Source organism: Bufo bufo, chromosome 6, assembly GCF_905171765.1.
Source record: "Bufo bufo chromosome 6, aBufBuf1.1, whole genome shotgun sequence".
Lineage (NCBI taxonomy): Eukaryota > Metazoa > Chordata > Amphibia > Anura > Bufonidae > Bufo > Bufo bufo.
In genome coordinates, this window is record NC_053394.1 from 390511502 (window position 1) to 390529584 (window position 18083).

The 18083-nt window shown below is 45.8% G+C and overlaps 1 protein-coding gene, 1 long non-coding RNA gene and 1 pseudogene across 2 annotated transcripts in view; all 3 read left to right on the forward strand.

Annotated features, from left to right (window-relative positions):
• LOC121003523 overlaps positions 1-18083 on the forward strand; it is a 791128-nt pseudogene that overhangs the window by 370891 nt on the left and 402154 nt on the right.
• LOC121004240 (gastrula zinc finger protein XlCGF26.1-like) overlaps positions 1-18083 on the forward strand; it is a 273048-nt gene that overhangs the window by 231467 nt on the left and 23498 nt on the right. The window lies entirely within an intron of this gene.
• Positions 1393-17611, forward strand: LOC121003615. The gene is made up of 3 exons (XR_005779557.1): positions 1393-1436; positions 1519-1642; positions 17577-17611. It is a non-coding gene; the product is annotated as an uncharacterized LOC121003615 (long non-coding RNA).

Below are 18083 nucleotides of genomic sequence, written 5' to 3' on the forward strand. Positions count from 1 at the left end.
ATTCACGATTTGTATAGTGTCCCGACTTTTTTGGAATCCGGTTTGGAGATTATAAAATCCAATATATAGAAAATACTAAACATCCAAGTTGATCAACAAGTCATAAAACTGGGAATAAAAAAATATAGAATAAAATAGACACATGTAGTGTAAAAGGGCTAATGTGGTCTTCATTCCGGGGTGTTAGTTCGCTCTGCAGGTCTGTCTGCATTTTTTTCTATATTTTTTATTCCCAGTTTTATGACTTGTTGATCAACTTATGTTTTGAATATTATATATATTGGATTTTATGACATATCATGAAACTGCCTTGACCTCACACATGTTTCGATCCATATAAAAAGAGAGAACACAACATCTACACTTTATTATTGCTCTCTGAGAAGCGCTGGCAGACGTTCTTCTGTACCTCTTGCATGATGTTCTTTGTTTAGGTTTCACTTTGTCATCCCTTTTTCCTTCTCCCAGCTGTCATCCATTTACACTGATTGCCTCCCTTTATATCCCCTCTCATACTGCCTCACTTTGCGGTTTATACTACTTCCTGGATTGTGCTCACTGCTAGATGCTGCAACTGTTGGTTCCTCAGATAAGTCTTTTCCTTAATTTGTGTTTCCGTGCTGGCTTGATCTAGGTGACCCTGACTCCCTCCGTATTAAGTGCAGGGAGCCGGTGGTCGTGTCCCCTCACTATTATAGGGTTTTCAGGTGTCACACAGTCTAGGTACGAGGGCATGCAATTATCTATCATAAAGATCTTTGCATGGGCTGAGCAGTCAGGGAGAGCTCTAGGGCTTTTATAGTGCTCACCCATATGTTCCTTAGTTTGGGATCAAGTCCGTCGGATGTTTAGTTATAACTTCCAGTTTTCTGCAACACCATCCGTGACAATTCTCTCCTCCGATGTGTCCTCTTATCTGCAGTTATTGTATTTTACATGGGATTTTGTAGGATTTTCCATCGTCTTATCTTCTCTCCATTCAGGTTCCTACAATATAGGATCCGCTCAGTAGAGATCTTCTATATAAGATCTTTCTCCTGATTGACCTTGCAAGGATGGACCGGAACAAGATGGCAGAGAGGATAATAAATCTCACCCTAGAGATCCTCTTCCGGCTTACTGGAGAGGTGAGAGATTCTGATGATGTCACATTACATCATTTTATCTATGTTACTAACAGATGGACATGACTGGAGAGGTGAGGGACTCTGGAGATGTATGGAGTAATATTTATTACTGTGTCTCTCCATAACCAGGACTACACAATAGTGAAGAAGACCTCTAGTGAGCGCTGTCAGGCCCCTGTGTCTGAAGGATGGGGAAGAACCCTGAGCCCAATCATGGAGCCTCCACCTCACCCCCTGATACATGAGGAAATCAATAGAGAGAAGATCCTAGAACTCGCCAACAAGATGATTGAGCTGCTGACTGGAGAGGTGACACTGCTGGGAATGCTGGGACATTATACAGGAACGCTATGAAGGGATCTGGGTGATGACTGTATCATTGTGTTGTCAGGTTCCTATAAGGTGTCAGGATGTCACCGTCTATTTCTCCATGGAGGAGTGGGAGTATTTAGAAGAACACAAAGATCTGTACAAGGACGCCATGATGGAGGATCTCCGGCCCCTCATCCCAACAGGTAATAGACATGACTAAATACACATGTCCTCTCATTATCTGTATGTAAGGGATGAATTCAGTCACTGGATGTGTTTCCTACTGTTGGAAATTGGCCGCAACAACACAAAACTTCTTGAAGCAACTTCTTCCTCAGAAGATTCATTTGTTTAAGCCTCATTCACACATCAGTGCTTTGTCAGTGATTTCCATCAGTGATTGTGAGCCAGAACCAGGATTTAAGCCTCCACAGACATAAGGTATAGGGGAAACTCTGTACCTGTTCTGTGTTTAGAGTCTCACCTGGTTTTGGCTTAAAATCTCTGATGGAAATCTGAAGAGCAGCAAGACCTCATTGAAGTCAATGTAAAATGTAGGCAGATTATGGCATAAGAGGTAAATGAACGAGTCCTTGGAGAGCAAATGCTTCTAATTGGCCCGATTCAAATGACATCATCCCGAACACATTAGTGCCCCTCATTACACATATCCCTCCTCCCCAGCCCAACCACTTTCCACATAAACACTCCTGGCATACCCCTCTGGCCCCTTCCCCCCCCCCCCCCGTCCCCATCTTACTTTCTTCCCCCCCTTCATCCTACACTCAGTGGGCTCATTTAAATGCCATCCTCAGTCCACTTATTATCCCCTTCCATACATACCCACATTAAAACCCATTCTCCCCTGTAGGATGCTTATGCCTTCACTTCCTTCCTTCCCTCCCTCCCTCCCACCCGCTGTTATCATTTCATCCTGCTTAATAAATCCATCTCCCCATCACTACCCTTTGAACCCACAGCCACAATTATTGTTTTTTAACATCAATCTTGAATTTTTTGGCATTGCGTCTTTCTGACAGTTACGCACATGCTGATCCCAGCTTCAGTTTCTATCAACGCAACTGAACTTCGTTCCCCCTCTCTGCTGCTGTCCAGCTCTCCCCCTTCTGTCTCTCCGTGCGCCGCTGGTGACTCCGCCCCTCCAGGGACGCTCCTCCAATGAAGTGTGTCAGGCCCTCCCACACAAGCCTTTTTTACCTACAGCAGCGCGCGCTACAACAGGTCAGCGTCCTCCTCGGGTCATTCGGATTCAGCGGCGGCCCCCGCTCTGCTGATCTGATCCAGGTAGGTTACACTCCGGCATCAGAGTCCATTTTCATAATTCTAGCAGTTACAACCTCAAATTTCACTGTGGTCCACCGAACATATGACTACATCTTCAGCCCCTGATTGTCAGTCCTTATGCCCACCTGAATTAATTATATATACATACATGTCCATCTATTTATTTATATTCTTCCAGCTTCTGCTCTGTTGGCAACAATACTCAGATATTTGTCGTTTTTCATCTCTACTCTGGTCTTAATAAGAAAATATATTTATTTTTTCCTTGGGGTCCATATCAGCTTTTAGAACATGATACTAATCTAGTATAGATCTGTCTAGGTTATGTGTCTAATCCTGGCATAATATAGTAGTTTCTTACTCCAGCAGCGGACAATTATTTACCACTGGTCTCTAAAACTACTATCCCCTAAATATATATGCGATAATGGTCATTAGACTAATTTTATATACATGCATTTTTTCTGTTGTTTTATTTATTTATTTATATTTATTTTTTCTCATATATATGTAGTTCATAATTTGATTTCATTTTTATTTCTTTTATTTTTTTTTTTATACATTAGTATTGATCAATTTTTATCTTCATCCTCACATGTATCCATATTTATTTATATATCCGTATATTTTTTATATAACATTTTATAATTATTATTATATTATCGTTTCTTTATATGGATGGGTACACCTGCATTGTGACTTTCCATATATGTGTCCTTTTTTTTTTACTAATCCACCTTTTAGACTTGATAAAGGGGTCCCCAGTACCCCGAAACGCGTTGTCTATGAATAAAATGAAAAATAGCTGAAACCTAACCACTGTTTATGACCGGTTGTGTCAGTGCGCCTCCTAAGGTCCATACGTTGGACGTAAAGTTCAGCGTCTCGTTTCTTCTACCGTTACCCGAGTGGCAGGGTGGCTCCTGCCCAAGGCGACCGGACGAATCTAGGCTGCACCAACCGTTGCAATTCTTTGCTTTTGGCCTTCATTGTGGTTGCGCCCAAATTGGTACAACCCCAATAGGTGAGCGAACTACCTCCTATAATACAGGGAGTGCAGAATTATTAGGCAAGTTGTATTTTTGAGGATTAATTTTATTATTGAACAACAACCATGTTCTCAATGAACCCAAAAAACTCATTAATATCAAAACTGAATATTTTTTGAAGTAGTTTTTAGTTTGTTTTTAGTTTTAGCTATTTTAGGGGGATATCTGTGTGTGCAGGTGACTATTACTGTGCATAATTATTAGGCAACTTAACAAAAAACAAATATATACCCATTTCAATTATTTATTTTTACCAGTGAAACCAATATAACATCTCAACATTCACAAATACACATTTCTGACATTCAAAAACAAAACAAAAACAAATCAGTGACCAATATAGCCACCTTTCTTTGCAAGGACACTCAAAAGCCTGCCATCCATGGATTCTGTCAGTGTTTTGATCTGTTCACCATCAACATTGCGTGCAGCAGCAACCACAGCCTCCCAGACACTGTTCAGAGAGGTGTACTGTTTTCCCTCTTTGTAAATCTCACATTTGATGATGGACCACAGGTTCTCAATGGGGTTCAGATCAGGTGAACAAGGAGGCCATGTCATTAGATTTTCTTCTTTTATACCCTTTCTTGCCAGCCACACTGTGGAGTACTTGGACGCGTGTGATGGAGCATTGTCCTGCATGAAAATCATGTTTTTCTTGAAGGATGCAGACTTCTTCCTGTACCACTGCTTGAAGAAGGTGTCTTCCAGAAACTGGCAGTAGGACTGGGAGTTGAGCTTGACTCCATCCTCAACCCGAAAAGGCCCCACAAGCTCATCTTTGATGATACCAGCCCAAACCAGTACTCCACCTCCACCTTGCTGGCGTCTGAGTCGGACTGGAGCTCTCTACCCTTTACCAATCCAGCCACGGGCCCATCCATCTGGCCCATCAAGACTCACTCTCATTTCATCAGTCCATTCTTGGCCCAGTCTTGACGTTTCAGCTTGTGTGTCTTGTTCAGTGGTGCTCGTCTTTCAGCCTTTCTTACCTTGGCCATGTCTCTGAGTATTGCACACCTTGTGCTTTTGGGCACTCCAGTGATGTTGCAGCTCTGAAATATGGCCAAACTGGTGGCAAGTGGCATCTTGGCATCTGCACGCTTGACTTTTCTCAGTTCATGGGCAGTTATTTTGCGCCTTGGTTTTTCCACACGCTTCTTGCGACCCTGTTGACTATTTTGAATGAAACGCTTGATTGTTCGATGATTACGCTTCAGAAGCTTTGCAATTTTAAGAGTGCTGCATCCCTCTGCAAGATATCTCACTATTTTTGACTTTTCTGAGCCTGTCAAGTCCTTCTTTGGACCCATTTTGCCAAAGGAAAGGAAGTTGCCTAATAATTATGCACACCTAATATAGGGTGTTGATGTCATTAGACCACACCCCTTCTCATTACAGAGATGCACATCACCTAATATGCTTAATTGGTAGTAGGCTTTCGAGCCTATACAGCTTGGAGTAAGACAACAAGCATAAAGAGGATGATGTGGTCAAAATACTCATTTGCCTAATAATTCTGCACGCAGTGTAGATGTTATCCTTTATTGAACATACTCACCCTATGAGCGCCTTTCTCTATTTTTATCGCCACAACTTGCTATAAGAGGTAAATGGAAGTAAATTAAAGCCATGGTAAAAGGCAGCGCTCTGTTATAAGTCCTGGACACCGTCCTTTATACCTCAGAGAACAAAGGAATCATTAATATTTTAATTCCAGTTTTCCGCAGTGTGTCGCTGTACGTAGACTTCAGTGTTTTACACACAGATTCCATCATTCCATCATTATCATACATTATGTCGGAATATTTATGCTGTCTCCGATTAACAGCCTATATTATTTATGTGAATAAATTTGAATCTTTAACCACTTAAGGACCACAGGTTTATACCCCCCTAGTGACCAGGCCCTTTTTTACAAATCGGCACTTCACAACTTTAACGGTTTATTGCTCGGTCATGCAACTTGGCACCCAAATGAATTTTACCTCCTTTTCTTCTCACAAATACAGCTTTCTTTTGGTGGTATTTGATTGCTGCTGACATTTTTCGTTTTTCTGATATTAATCAAAAGAATATTTTTAACTTTTTCTCATAAAATTGTTCAAATATAATTACATTTCTATACAAGTTTGTGTCAGAATTTATTGTTCTACATGTCTTTGATAAAAAAAAAAATGCAATAAGTGTATATTTATTGGTTTGCGCAAAAGTTATAGCGTTTACAAACTATGGTACAAAAATGTGAATTTCCACATTTTGAAGCAGCTCTGACTTTCTGAGCACCTGTCATGTTTCTTGAGGTGCTAGAATGCCAGGATAGTATAAATACCCCACAAGTGACCCCATTTTAGAAAGAAGACACCCCAAAGTATTCACGGAGGGGCATGGTGAGTTCATGTATGATTTAATTTTTTTTCACAAGTTAGCGGAATATGACACTTTCTGAGGAAAAAAATAAAATAATAAAATTTAAATTTCTGCTAACTTCTGGCAAAAAAAATAAAAAATCTCCCACGGACTCACTATGCCCCTCAGTGAATACCTTGGGGTGTCTACTTTCCGAAATGGGGTCATTTGTGGGGTGTGTTTACTGTTCTGGCATTTTGGGCGGGGCTAGCTTGTGAGCAACCCTGTAAAGCCTAAAGGTACTCGTTGGACCTTCGGCCCCTTTACGCACCTAGGCTGCAAAAAAGTGTCACACATGTGGTATCGCCGTACTCAGGAGAAGTAGGGCAATGTGTTTAGGGGTGTATTTTTACATATACCCATGCTTGGTGAGAGAAATATCTCTGTAAATTGACAACTTTGTATAAACAAAATGTAAAAGTTGTCATTTACAGAGATATTTCTCACCCAGCATGGGTATATGTAAAAATACACCCCAAAACACATTGCCCTACTTCGTACGGCGATACCACATGTGTGATGCTTTTTTGCAGACTAGGTGCACAAAGGGGCCCAAATTCCAATGAGTACCTTTTAGGATTTCACAGGGATTTTTACGCATTTGGATTCCAAACTACTTCTTACGCTTTAGGTCCCCTAAAATGCCAGGGCAGTATAACTACCCCACAAGTGACCCCATTTTGGAAAGAAGACACCCCAAGGTGTTCCGTGAGAGGCATGGCGAGTTCATAGAAGATTTTTTTTTTTTTTGGCACAAGTTAGCGGAAATTGATATATATATTTTTCTCTTACAAAGTCTCATATTCCACTAACTTGTGCCCAAAAAAAAATCTTAGCTATGAACTCGCCATGCCCCTCAAAAGTGATCTTTATAGCGCCGCAGTGATCAGAAAAAAAAAAAAAATTCTGTCACTGCGGTGGGGCGGACTGAACGCAAGTGTGGGCATAAGATCAGGCCTGATCGGGCGAACACTGCGTTTTTTGTAGAGCCTAAGGTGACCCTAATGTACTGATATAGATCTGATTGCGATCAGTCTTGATCACTTACAGATACTATATACACTGCTCAAAAAAATAAAGGGAACACTTAAACAACACAATGTAACTCCAAGTCAATCACACTTCTGTGAAATCAAACTGTCCACTTAGGAAGCAACACTGAGTGACAATCAATTTCACATGCTGTTGTGCAAATGGGATAGACAACAGGTGGAAATTATAGGCAATTAGCAAGACACCCCCAATAAAGGAGTGGTTCTGCAGGTGGTGACCACAGATCACTTCTCAGTTCCTATGCTTCCTGGCTGATGTTTTGGTCACTTTTGAATGCTGGCGGTGCTTTCACTCTAGTGGTAGCATGAGACAGAGTCTACAGCCCACACAAGTGGCTCAGGTAGTGCAGCTTATCCAGGATGGCACATCAATGCGAGCTGTGGCAAGAAGGTTTGCTGTGTCTGTCCGCGTAGTGTCCAGAGCATGGAGGCGCTACCAGGAGACAGGCCAGTACATCAGGAGACGTGGAGGAGGCCGTAGGAGGGCAACAACCCAGCAGCAGGACCGCTACCTCCGCCTTTGTGCAAGGAGGAACAGGAGGAGCACTGCCAGAGCCCTGCAAAATGACCTCCAGCAGGCCACAAATGTGCATGTGTCTGCTCAAACGGTCAGAAACAGACTCCATGAGGGTGATATGAGGGCCCGACGTCCACAGTTGGGGGTTGTGCTTACAGCCCAACACCGTGCAGGACGTTTGGCATTTTCCAGAGAACACCAATATTGGCAAATTCGCCACTGGCCCCCTGTGCTCTTCACAGATGAAAGCAGGTTCACACTGAGCACATGTGACAGACGTGACAGAGTCTTGAGACGCCGTGGAGAACATTCTGCTGCATGCAACATCCTCCAGCATGACCGGTTTGGCATTGGGTCAGTAATGGTGTGGGGCGGCATTTCTTTGGAGGGCCGCACAGCCCTCCATGTGCTCGCCAGAGGTAGCCTGACTGCCATTAGGTACCGAGATTAGATCCTCAGACCCCTTGTGAGACCATATGCTGGTGCGGTTGGCCCTGGGTTCCTCCTAATGCAAGACAATGCTAGACCTCATGTGGCTGGAGTGTGTCAGCAGTTCCTGCAAAACGAAGGCATTGATGCTATGGACTGGCCCGCCCGTTCCCCAGACCTGAATCCAATTGAGCACATCTGGGACATCATGTCTCGCTCTATCCACCAACGTCACGTTGCACCACAGACTGTCCAGGAGTTGGCAGATGCTTTAGTCCAGGTCTGGGAGGAGATCCCTCAGGAGACCGTCCGCCACCTCATCAGGAGCATGCACAGGCGTTGTAGGGAGGTCATACAGGCACGTGGAGGCCACACACACTACTGAGCCTCATTTTGACTTGTTTTAAGGACATTACATCAAAGTTGGATCAGCCTGTAGTGTGTTTTTCCACTTAAATTTTGAGGGTGACTCCAAATCCAGACCTCCATGGGTTGAAAAATTTGATTTCCATTTTTTTATTTTTGTGTGATTTTGTTGTCAGCACATTCAACTATGTAAAGAACAAAGTATTTCCGAAGAATATTTAATTAATTAATTCAGATCTAGGATGTGTTATTTTTGTGTTCCCTTTATTTTTTTGAGCAGTGTAGTACTGGTGCTGATTAGCGACAGCGATGACGCTAATCAGCGACTAATCAGTGACTGCGGTGCGGTGGGCGCTAACTACCTAACAAGTAGCTAACTGGTGGTGATAAGGGAACCTTAGGCCCCATTCACACGTCCGCAATTCTGTTCCGCATTTTGCGGAACGGAATTGCGGACCCATTCATTTCTATGGGGACAGACTTTGTCCTGCTCGGATCCGGAATTGCAGATCTGCACTTCCGGGTCCGCAAAAATATAGAACATGTCCTATTCTTGTCCGCAATTGCGGACAAGAAAAGGCATTTTCTATATAGTTCTGGCAATGTGCGGAAAGCACATTGCCGGTGTCCGTGTTTTGCCGGTCCGTGGATCCGCAAAACCTATACGGACGTCTGAATGGAGCCTTACAGGGGGGTGATCAATGACAGGGAGGTGATCAGGGGTTAATAAGTGACAGGGAGGGTGTAGTGTAGTGTGGTGTTTGGTGCTACTTACAGAGCTGCCTGTGTCCTCTGGTGGTCGATCCAAACAAAGGGGACCACCAGAGGACCAGGTAGCAGGTATATCAGACGCTGTTATCAAAACAGCGTCTAATATACCTTTCTGATGCGATTTTTAAAACATCTACAGCCTGCCAGCGAATGATCAGCGCTGGCAGGCTGTAGTTTAAATTCAGAACTGCGCGCCGCTGTGAACGCACGTTCACGCGAAATCTCGGGTCTCACAAGATGACGCTAATAGGCGTCAGTGAGACCTGAGAGCGCCGCCGCCCTGGCGCCTATCGGCGTTAGTGTGGCGGCAAGAGGTTAAAGGAGGAGATTCTAACCTATTCTCATAAATACCAAGCTAAAGAGAGCTCGTGATCTCCGCTAAGTTAGATGACAAAAAGAAGGCAGTGGTAAATCAAAATATATGTTTATTAAATAACAATAATACAGTGCAAACTAATATTTAAACTGTCACATTTAGACCCCAATTTCAATTTTCATATATGTAGTTACTAATAACATGATATTCCAGAATCAGTTACTATTAGACTGACTTACTCCATATTTAATAGGATTCAGCCCTTAGCAACCAGTCTGCATAAAACTGCAATTTCACTATTCAGTTAAGATGGCCGCCACTGCCCTCACCCTGAGGCTAATCCCGCCTGCCCTCACTAGCCAGTAACAATAGCCCCCCAAAAGTGTCAGTAACCAGAGCCCTCCCCCCTAAAGGGTTAATCTCCTGCAGCACAAAGGGGTCCTCTTACCACATGTTGCTTTCATTTATACACTGAGCAGATGGCAGATCTCCCTTCCCTGCTCTGCGCTGCTCCAACTCTGCATTCTCCAGCTCTGCTGAGTGAGGGAGCGTCTGCCAATCGCAGGGACAGGGAGAAGTGCACACAGCCCAGGCACTGTTATCAGCTGCTGGGGAGGACCTGGCTTTAATCATTTACCTACAGTCCCTGGCTGTCAGTAATCTGACCTTGCAGGCTGAGTGCCGTCCTTCAACACAGAGGACGCATAGCAACCTGATTTTTAAGCAGAGGTAAAAGTAGGCAGTAGAGGGAACTAAACTGTGGAATTAAGGGGTAATTGAGTCCACTGTGAAAAGTTTAAATAGGGCCACCAAGGAGATATTAATCACCACAATCCAATACTCCAAAAAAATAAATAAAATGACAGTTATCCTTTAAGAAAATCTGTGACAAATTAAATTCAATCAATGATATGCAAATTTTTAAGCAAGCCCAGGTAATCTAGAGTATATGTGTGTGTGTGTGTGTGTGTGTGTGTGTGTGTGTGTACATACAGTCAGGTCCATAAATATTGGGACATTGACACAATTCTAACATTTTTAGCTCTATACACCACCACAATGGATTTGAAATGAAACGAACAAGATGTGCTTTAACTGCAGACTGTCAGCTTTAATTTAAGGTATTTACATCCAAATTAGGTGAACAGTGTAGGAATTACAACAGTTTGCATATGTGCATCCCACTTGTTAAGAGACCAAAAGTATCAAAGTCTATATATATATATATATATATATATATGATGTATTATTTTAGATTAAAAAGTTCTAACAGTAACCATAGATCTACACAAGTTACACCGACAACAACTTCTAATTGGATAAAAGTTCCTTCTCACGATCTCTTGATGCATAAATAACTTGTTCCTGGGGCCTTCCAATAATCCTCTCCAATTCATGTACAAATCTCCATTGTTCTTTCTCGCCCATATTCATTGGGGGACACAGGACCTGTGGGTATAGCTATGTCCTCTAGGAGGCGTTGACACTAGTAAAAGCTGTTAGCCCCTCCCACGGCAGCTGTACCCCCTCGAGCCTGGAGAGAGAGCTTCAGTTATAGCTTAGTGTCAGGGAGCCAAGACCTCCCTGCCTTATGCAGGGCGGCTTACTTAGCCGATTCTTCTTTTTTATTTTTACTTTTTCCCTTTTTAGGTTTGGGAAACAGTCGCCCAGCCTCTCTGTTATCCCAGGGAGAGAGGCCGGTGTCGGAGTCCCTCACCGCTCGACCTCCCCACAGAAGCAAAAGGAGGATCCAGGGCAGCCCAGCTCCCCTGCTTCCCGCCAGCCAAGGGGTCACCTAGGTCCGCCAAGAAGAAGACCCTCCCACCATACCAGACTCCTGCCACTCCGGTGCCAGCAGCTGAGGAGGTGACCCTGCTGGAAAAGGTAAATTTGTGGTCCACTTAGGGAGGGTGAAGAGAAGAGAAGGCAGATGAGGTGAGTACACGGGACTAGGTAAGTATGGTTAACCCTCTCCCTCCCTCCCTCAATCTTTGGCAGCAGTGCAGTGGCTGGAAAGGGTCAACAGGCACAAGGCTGCCAGGGGCCTTTATTTATTGTAGCGGCAGTTTCTGTCTACACAAGGGAATCAACTCAGCCCCCAAGTCAGTCCCTCTCACTCCCCCTCTAGGCCGACGATACCGGCTCATGGGGGTTAATAACCTTGGTCTGGGGAATCAACTGAGCGAAAGAGAGGAACGCAGGCGATTCCCGCTCCCCTCTATCCACCACCATATTCCGCCCCTTTCGGGAGCAGGTGCCAAACATTTTTATTACATGGTGGACTCCGGCTGTGGGGGTGACTACCTCTGCTCGACTCCGGGTCCCGGTGGCAGTTTCTGTCTTCCTTCCGGGGTCTGCACTTCCGGCCGGTGGGGGCAATTCACACTCCGCTCCAGGTCCCTCTTCCCCGGCAGTGTTCCCGGTCGGCCGTGTATAAAACTTAGGCCCTGGCTCTGCGGCGCCTGCGCTATTAGGACACACTTCATCCCCTGGTGTGAGGGGGGGGGGGGGCGAGCTGGCGCGAATTCTTCCGCCTGGCTGTTCCCCTCCTCTAGAAGCTAGCTGAACACCGCCCTGGTCTTCTAGGCACTTAACCCTTCCTGGCCAGCCATTTCTTTTAGGCCAGCGCCGGGTTGTCAAGGGGTTAGAAGGTACTGCAGTGGCTTGATATCAAGAATTAACCCTTCATACCGCTTATCTCAGTCGTATTTAAAAAAAAAAAAAGCATTTAATACGGGCCCCGGCCCCCTCAGCACACATCATAGCCGTGCGGTAACAGACTGGGACTGTGCCCTGTTCCGGTCAGAGGAGGACCTCTCATAGTCGCAATCCGCCCTACTCGGCCGCTTGGTTGATAATTCTGTTGGCTCCTGCACAATACAGTGAAGGACCCCTGAAGGATTCCTAATACGCCCTCTGGGGCCGTTTGGCTGACAATCCTCCACCTGTGCAATCAAAAGAGGATCTCTGAAATTCCCAATCCACTGTCCTGGGTCGTTTGGTTGATAATTCTCCCTGCGTAATCCAGTGGAGTACCTCTGGAAGTCCCAATCCACCCTTCTGGGTCGTTTGATTGATAATTCTCCACCTGTGCAATTCAATAGAGGACCTCTACATTCCCAATCCACTCTCCTGGGTCGTTTGGTTGATAATGCTCCACCTCTGCAAATCAATAGAGGACATCTGGCCTTTCCAATCCACCCTTCTGGGCCGTTTGGTTGATAATTCTCCACCTGCGCAATCCAGTGCAGTACCTCTGGAAGTCTCAATCCACCCTTCTGGGTCGTATGGTCGATAATGCTCCACCTGCGCAATTCAATAGAGGACCTCCGTCCATCCCAATCCACCCTCCGGGGTTGTTTAGTTGTTAATGCACCGCCTGCGCAATCCGGTAGAGGGATCTCTAGAAGTTCCCATTCCACCCCCTGGGTAGTTTGGTTGGTAAGCCCCCACCTGCGCAGTCTCCGCAACTGCCAGGGGTGAGATTCTGAGGGGTAGACCTACGCGCAAGCGGACCACAGCAGGACATCTTAGCCTCGAATATCTCCACACCCCCACCCTTCCTCCCTGGGTCATCCGGAGAGGGTCAGCCCGAGGGGGAGGGGGAATCACTGATTCAGGCCCTGACATTATTCTGAAGCAATCACCAAAGATTATGTCTGCGGTCGTATGCATTGCCCCCTTCCATAGGCTGAGTAATTGCAATACCGTACTTGCCTTATATGTTGTCCACCGCCATAGGTGGACTAAGTACAATAACACTGGGTTCAGTGCCGGGCGTATACATCCCCCTTCTGTAGGTGGCGGAATTACATCTCCACTGGGTTCAGTACCGGCCGTATGCATTAGCCCCTTTCTTAGGTGGCACGATGACATTGTCACTGGTTACAATGTGTGCTGTATGCATTACCCCATTACTGATGTGCAATAATTGCACTCCCACAGGGTCCAGGATTTGCCATATGCACTAGTTCCCGCCGTGGGCATTAACCCCCATCATGGTGGAGTGTTCCCTACTACTGAGTTCAGTACCTGCCGTATGCATTAGCCCCTTCCATAGGTGGCGCAATGACTCCCATCATGGTGGAGTGTTCCCTACCACTGACTGACACAAGGGGGCATGGCAACAGACGTTACAGCGGTTGCCCAGTACTCTTATTCTAGTGGTATATGGGTGCCGCCAGTGGATACGGTGGCTATTCCTTCTTTTCTTTTGGCGCTGGTTTTGGACATGCTTATAACATCCTCTGTCTTCTCAAGGGGTTTGCCTAGCATCACTTATGTGTCCTAGAGAACCCCCCCATCTCCATGGGCCTCCACCGTTCCAGTCGGTCAGGATATTGTCCGCATCAATGCGTAGTGCGTACACCATTGCACATATATGGTGAGTACGTTCCAGCGAGTCGAGTGTTTCACTGACTCTGTATTCTCTATCCACCACTCCTCCTTCTCTGGAAAAGTAGTTATGCTGGCACTCTGGTTTAGCTACTACAGCGTGTTCCCCTACACAGGTGCATCCTTTTCGCTATGCTCGTGTACGTGGTCGCTGCAGTGGGGCGTCCCGCTCAGGTAGGGGTCCTACCTTGGCGCTAGCTTGGTTGTTGCTTCTGTTCAGCGCCCTTCCAGTTTTTAAGTTAACTCTACTTAACTGGGGAAGTATAGTATGTGGCTTCTACGGATAGTCTCAGGCCTCCCCCTCAGTTTGCGCTGACGGGGCAAGCGCTGGCTACTACTGTGAGAGTGGTATTTATGTTACCACTGCATACTTCAGTTCTTACTGCACAGCTCATTCGTCAGATGGTGGACTCTTCTAGCACTGAATCTGGTCGCCTCTGCGGGTGGCCCCTCCTCTGCTGCGGTATGGGGCTAGCAATACAGTCTGACTCCCCCCTCAGGCAGAGTTTTTTGCGCAGCCACTTAATCCTCGGCTACTTCTGTATAGCGCCGGTCTCAGATGGGGAATGGGCTTAGACCTAGTCTGTTCTTCTCCTGTCTTTTTCCTCCTCTGGCTCATGATTCATAATCACCCCGCAAGCCTTGGTAGCTCCTACGTTACTACCTTTCTCTCATCTGCCTTCCACGGGGTATTAGTTTTTTGCCGCTCCGGTCCCGGCTGGTGGGCTGTGGCGCCCACCACATCCCTCCTTCTCCAGGGAATCCTTCCATTGGTCCTGGGTGTGCTAGCGGTATCTACACGACAGATTCCCAACTTTCTCTCCCCAGCAAGAGATCCGGAAGCATGCGGCGTGGTCGCCCTGATATCTCCTTGACAGGAATTCTCCCTCCTTAGGTGTTTTCCCCCTTCCCCCTCCTACCCAGGGTTCTACGGAAGATCAGGATGGAGGGCATTCTGACAATCCTAATCGCTCCGGATTGGCCCCGTTACGCGTGGTACGCTGACCTCGTTCTCCTTCTAGGAGACGTCCCTCGGTCACTGCCACTCAGAGACTACCTTCTTCTCAGGGATTGGTTATCCATCAGCATTTAAGATCTCTTCGTTTGACGGCGTGGCCATTGAAACCGCCATTCTAACGCACGGAGGATTTTTGGCGGATGTCATCCGCACTATAAATCACGCCGGGAAGCCTGCGTCATTCAGGATCTTTTCCAGGACCTGGAGGTCCTTCCTGGGTTGTGTGAAGACCGAATTATTCCACCACTTTGTTTTTTCTCTCCCCACGGTCCTGTCTTTCTTCAATCAGGGTTGGACCTTGGTTTGGTCCTTAGTTCTTTGAAGGGTCAGGTTTCGGCGCTTTTCTATCCTTTTCTAGCGCCCTCTGGCCCCTTGGGGCCTGTAAGGATTTTTCTTCAGGGCGTGGCACATACGGTTCCTCCGTACCATCCTCCTTTACCGCTTTGGGATCTGAATTTAGTCCAGCGCTCCAGTCTCCCCCCTTCCCCCCCCCTTGAGCCCATGCGGCAGATTTCTCTCCGACTCCTGTCCTGGAAGTTATTTTTTTTTCTGTTCGCTATCACTTCCATCTGACAGGTGTCCAGGTTGGCGGCACTCTCTTGCAGAGAACCCTTCCTGTTTATCATAGGGACGGAGTGGTTCTCCGGCCTGTCCCTTTCTTTCATCCGAAGGTGGTCGCTTCATTCCATTTTAACGAGGAAATTGTCCTTCCCTCACTGTGTCCCTCTCCTTCACACCCTAAGGAAAAGGAGTTTCACCATTTGGAGGTTGTCAGTGCTCTGAATATCTATTTAGCAGCCTCTGGTCCCTTCCGTCGTACGGACCCCCTTTTGTCATTCCGGAGAGTCCTCGCAAGGGATTGGCGGCCTCCAAGGTGGCAATTGCATGTTGGATTCGATCTGCAATTGCGGAGGCTTACCGTGACCGGGGCACGGCTCACTCCACCAGAGCGGTGGGCGGATCTTGGGCTAGGAGGAATCGCGCTTCGGCTGCACAGTTGTGTAAGGCGGCTACTTGGTCCTCCTTACACACATTCACAAATTTTACTAGGTGCATACTTATGCATCAGTGGACGCTGCCTTGGCCTGCTTGGTCTTCAGGCGGCAGTTCTTAGATGCCTGCAGGGACGCTTGCTTCCATTGGACTGCTTTTGGACGTCCCACAGTTCCTGTGTCCCCTAATGAATATGGGCGAGAAAAGGAGATTTTTGTATAACTTACCAGTAAAATCTCTTTCTCGCTCTTCATTGGGGGACACAGCACCCACCCAGTTTTGTTGTTCGACCACAGTTGCGGTAGTGCTGGTTAGAACCCCGTGGTTGGTTCCTTGGCATTGTTGGTGTTCCACTTTTTTTCGTTGGTTAACTTGCCTCTCCTACTGCTTGTACACAAACTGAAGCTCTCTCTCCAGGCTGGAGGGGGTATAGCTGCCGTGGGAGGGGCTAACAGCTTTATCTAGTGTCAACGCCTCCTAGAGGACATAGCTATACCACGGTTACTGTGTCCCCCAATGAAGAGCGAGAAAGAGATTTTACTGGTAAGTTATACAAAAATCTCCTTTTCCAAAGAGCCCCATGGTCCATAAAACCAAGATCGTCTCTTTCATTTATCACCGGTCCAACACCGAGGATCGATCATGATCCTAAACATGCAAATGGTTAGTTTTAATAGACAAATACATTTATCTTGGCCAAGGCTTCTACTTCTAGTGCAAATATTATCCACTTTCTAAAGGTAACCATTCCATCATAACATTTTCGATTACTTAAAGGCCTCTATTTTCTCAGCAAAAGTAGTTAGTACTAAAAGTACTCAGTATTCACATTCACAAATTGTTATTAACTCTTTAGCTAAGCTCCTTTTTGAGGTGTAAACACAAAACAGTAAAACTGTCTTTTACTGTTCTGAAATAAGCCTAAATTAGACGTATTTCAGGCGCAGATGTCGGTGCAATGAGGGGCGGCAGGTCTACAATTATCGGCATGCAGTGGGCGGGGAAGGGAACAGGCCAGCATTTTCTACAAGTGTTTCAGGTGTAGAAAATGGTCTAAATGTAAGACAGCTTGGAAGATGTCTTACATTTAGAACTGGTGCTGGAAGCCCTGAAGTTATGGAGAGGCCTGCGCCTCTTCATAACTTCAGCGGAACCACCAACAGCTTAGGGCTTTAAGACCTCGATTTAAAACACCGGTCTTAATAAATGTGCCCCAAGATGTATAACTAAGACAACATGGCTGACCATCTGATCTTATCCTGATTCTGCAACACCTACAGTTAAGGAAGAGAGAACAACAACCGAGAGATGTCCTAGTCCTCTTCTTCCACAAGATAATTCAGAAGAACATCACTATGTCCCACAGGATGATCAGGTAGATGGATATAAGGGCATCATGATGGAGGATCACAAGCCCCTCATATCACCAGGTAATAGACATGACTAAATACACACACACATCCTCTCATTATCTGTATGTAAGGAATGAATTCAGTCACTGGATGTGTTTCCTACAGATAAGGAAGAGATAAGAACACCAGAGAGATGTCCCAGTCCTCTTCTTCCACAGGATGGTTCAGAAGAACATCACAATGTCCCAAAGGATGATCAGGTAGATGGAGATAAGTTCTAATGAAATATTCCCTATGATCTGTAGAGGACTGTGAAGATCTTGTTTTCAGTTTTGTTTTATCCACCAGTATTATGTTTTATCCTTGTATAAAGAGAAAGATGGAGATGGCAGGATTACAGCTGATCATAGACATTACATGTTGTCTGGATCTTCTCACTATTTTCTGCCTGTATAGACTTTTTAGATGGCCTTCTCTGTCAATTGCTGCAGATCTTTTGTGGTTGCACAAGAGTGGCACAACAGTTTTCTGAGAGGTCATAGGCCGGGACAATGCAATACTACCAATGGTCAACAAAAGTTGTGCCCGGATTGTCAGCTTGAACATGAACATTAGGAGATAAATGCATCATTATCTTAAAAGGTATTATGGTCTAGGCTGCAGTCTCCTGGT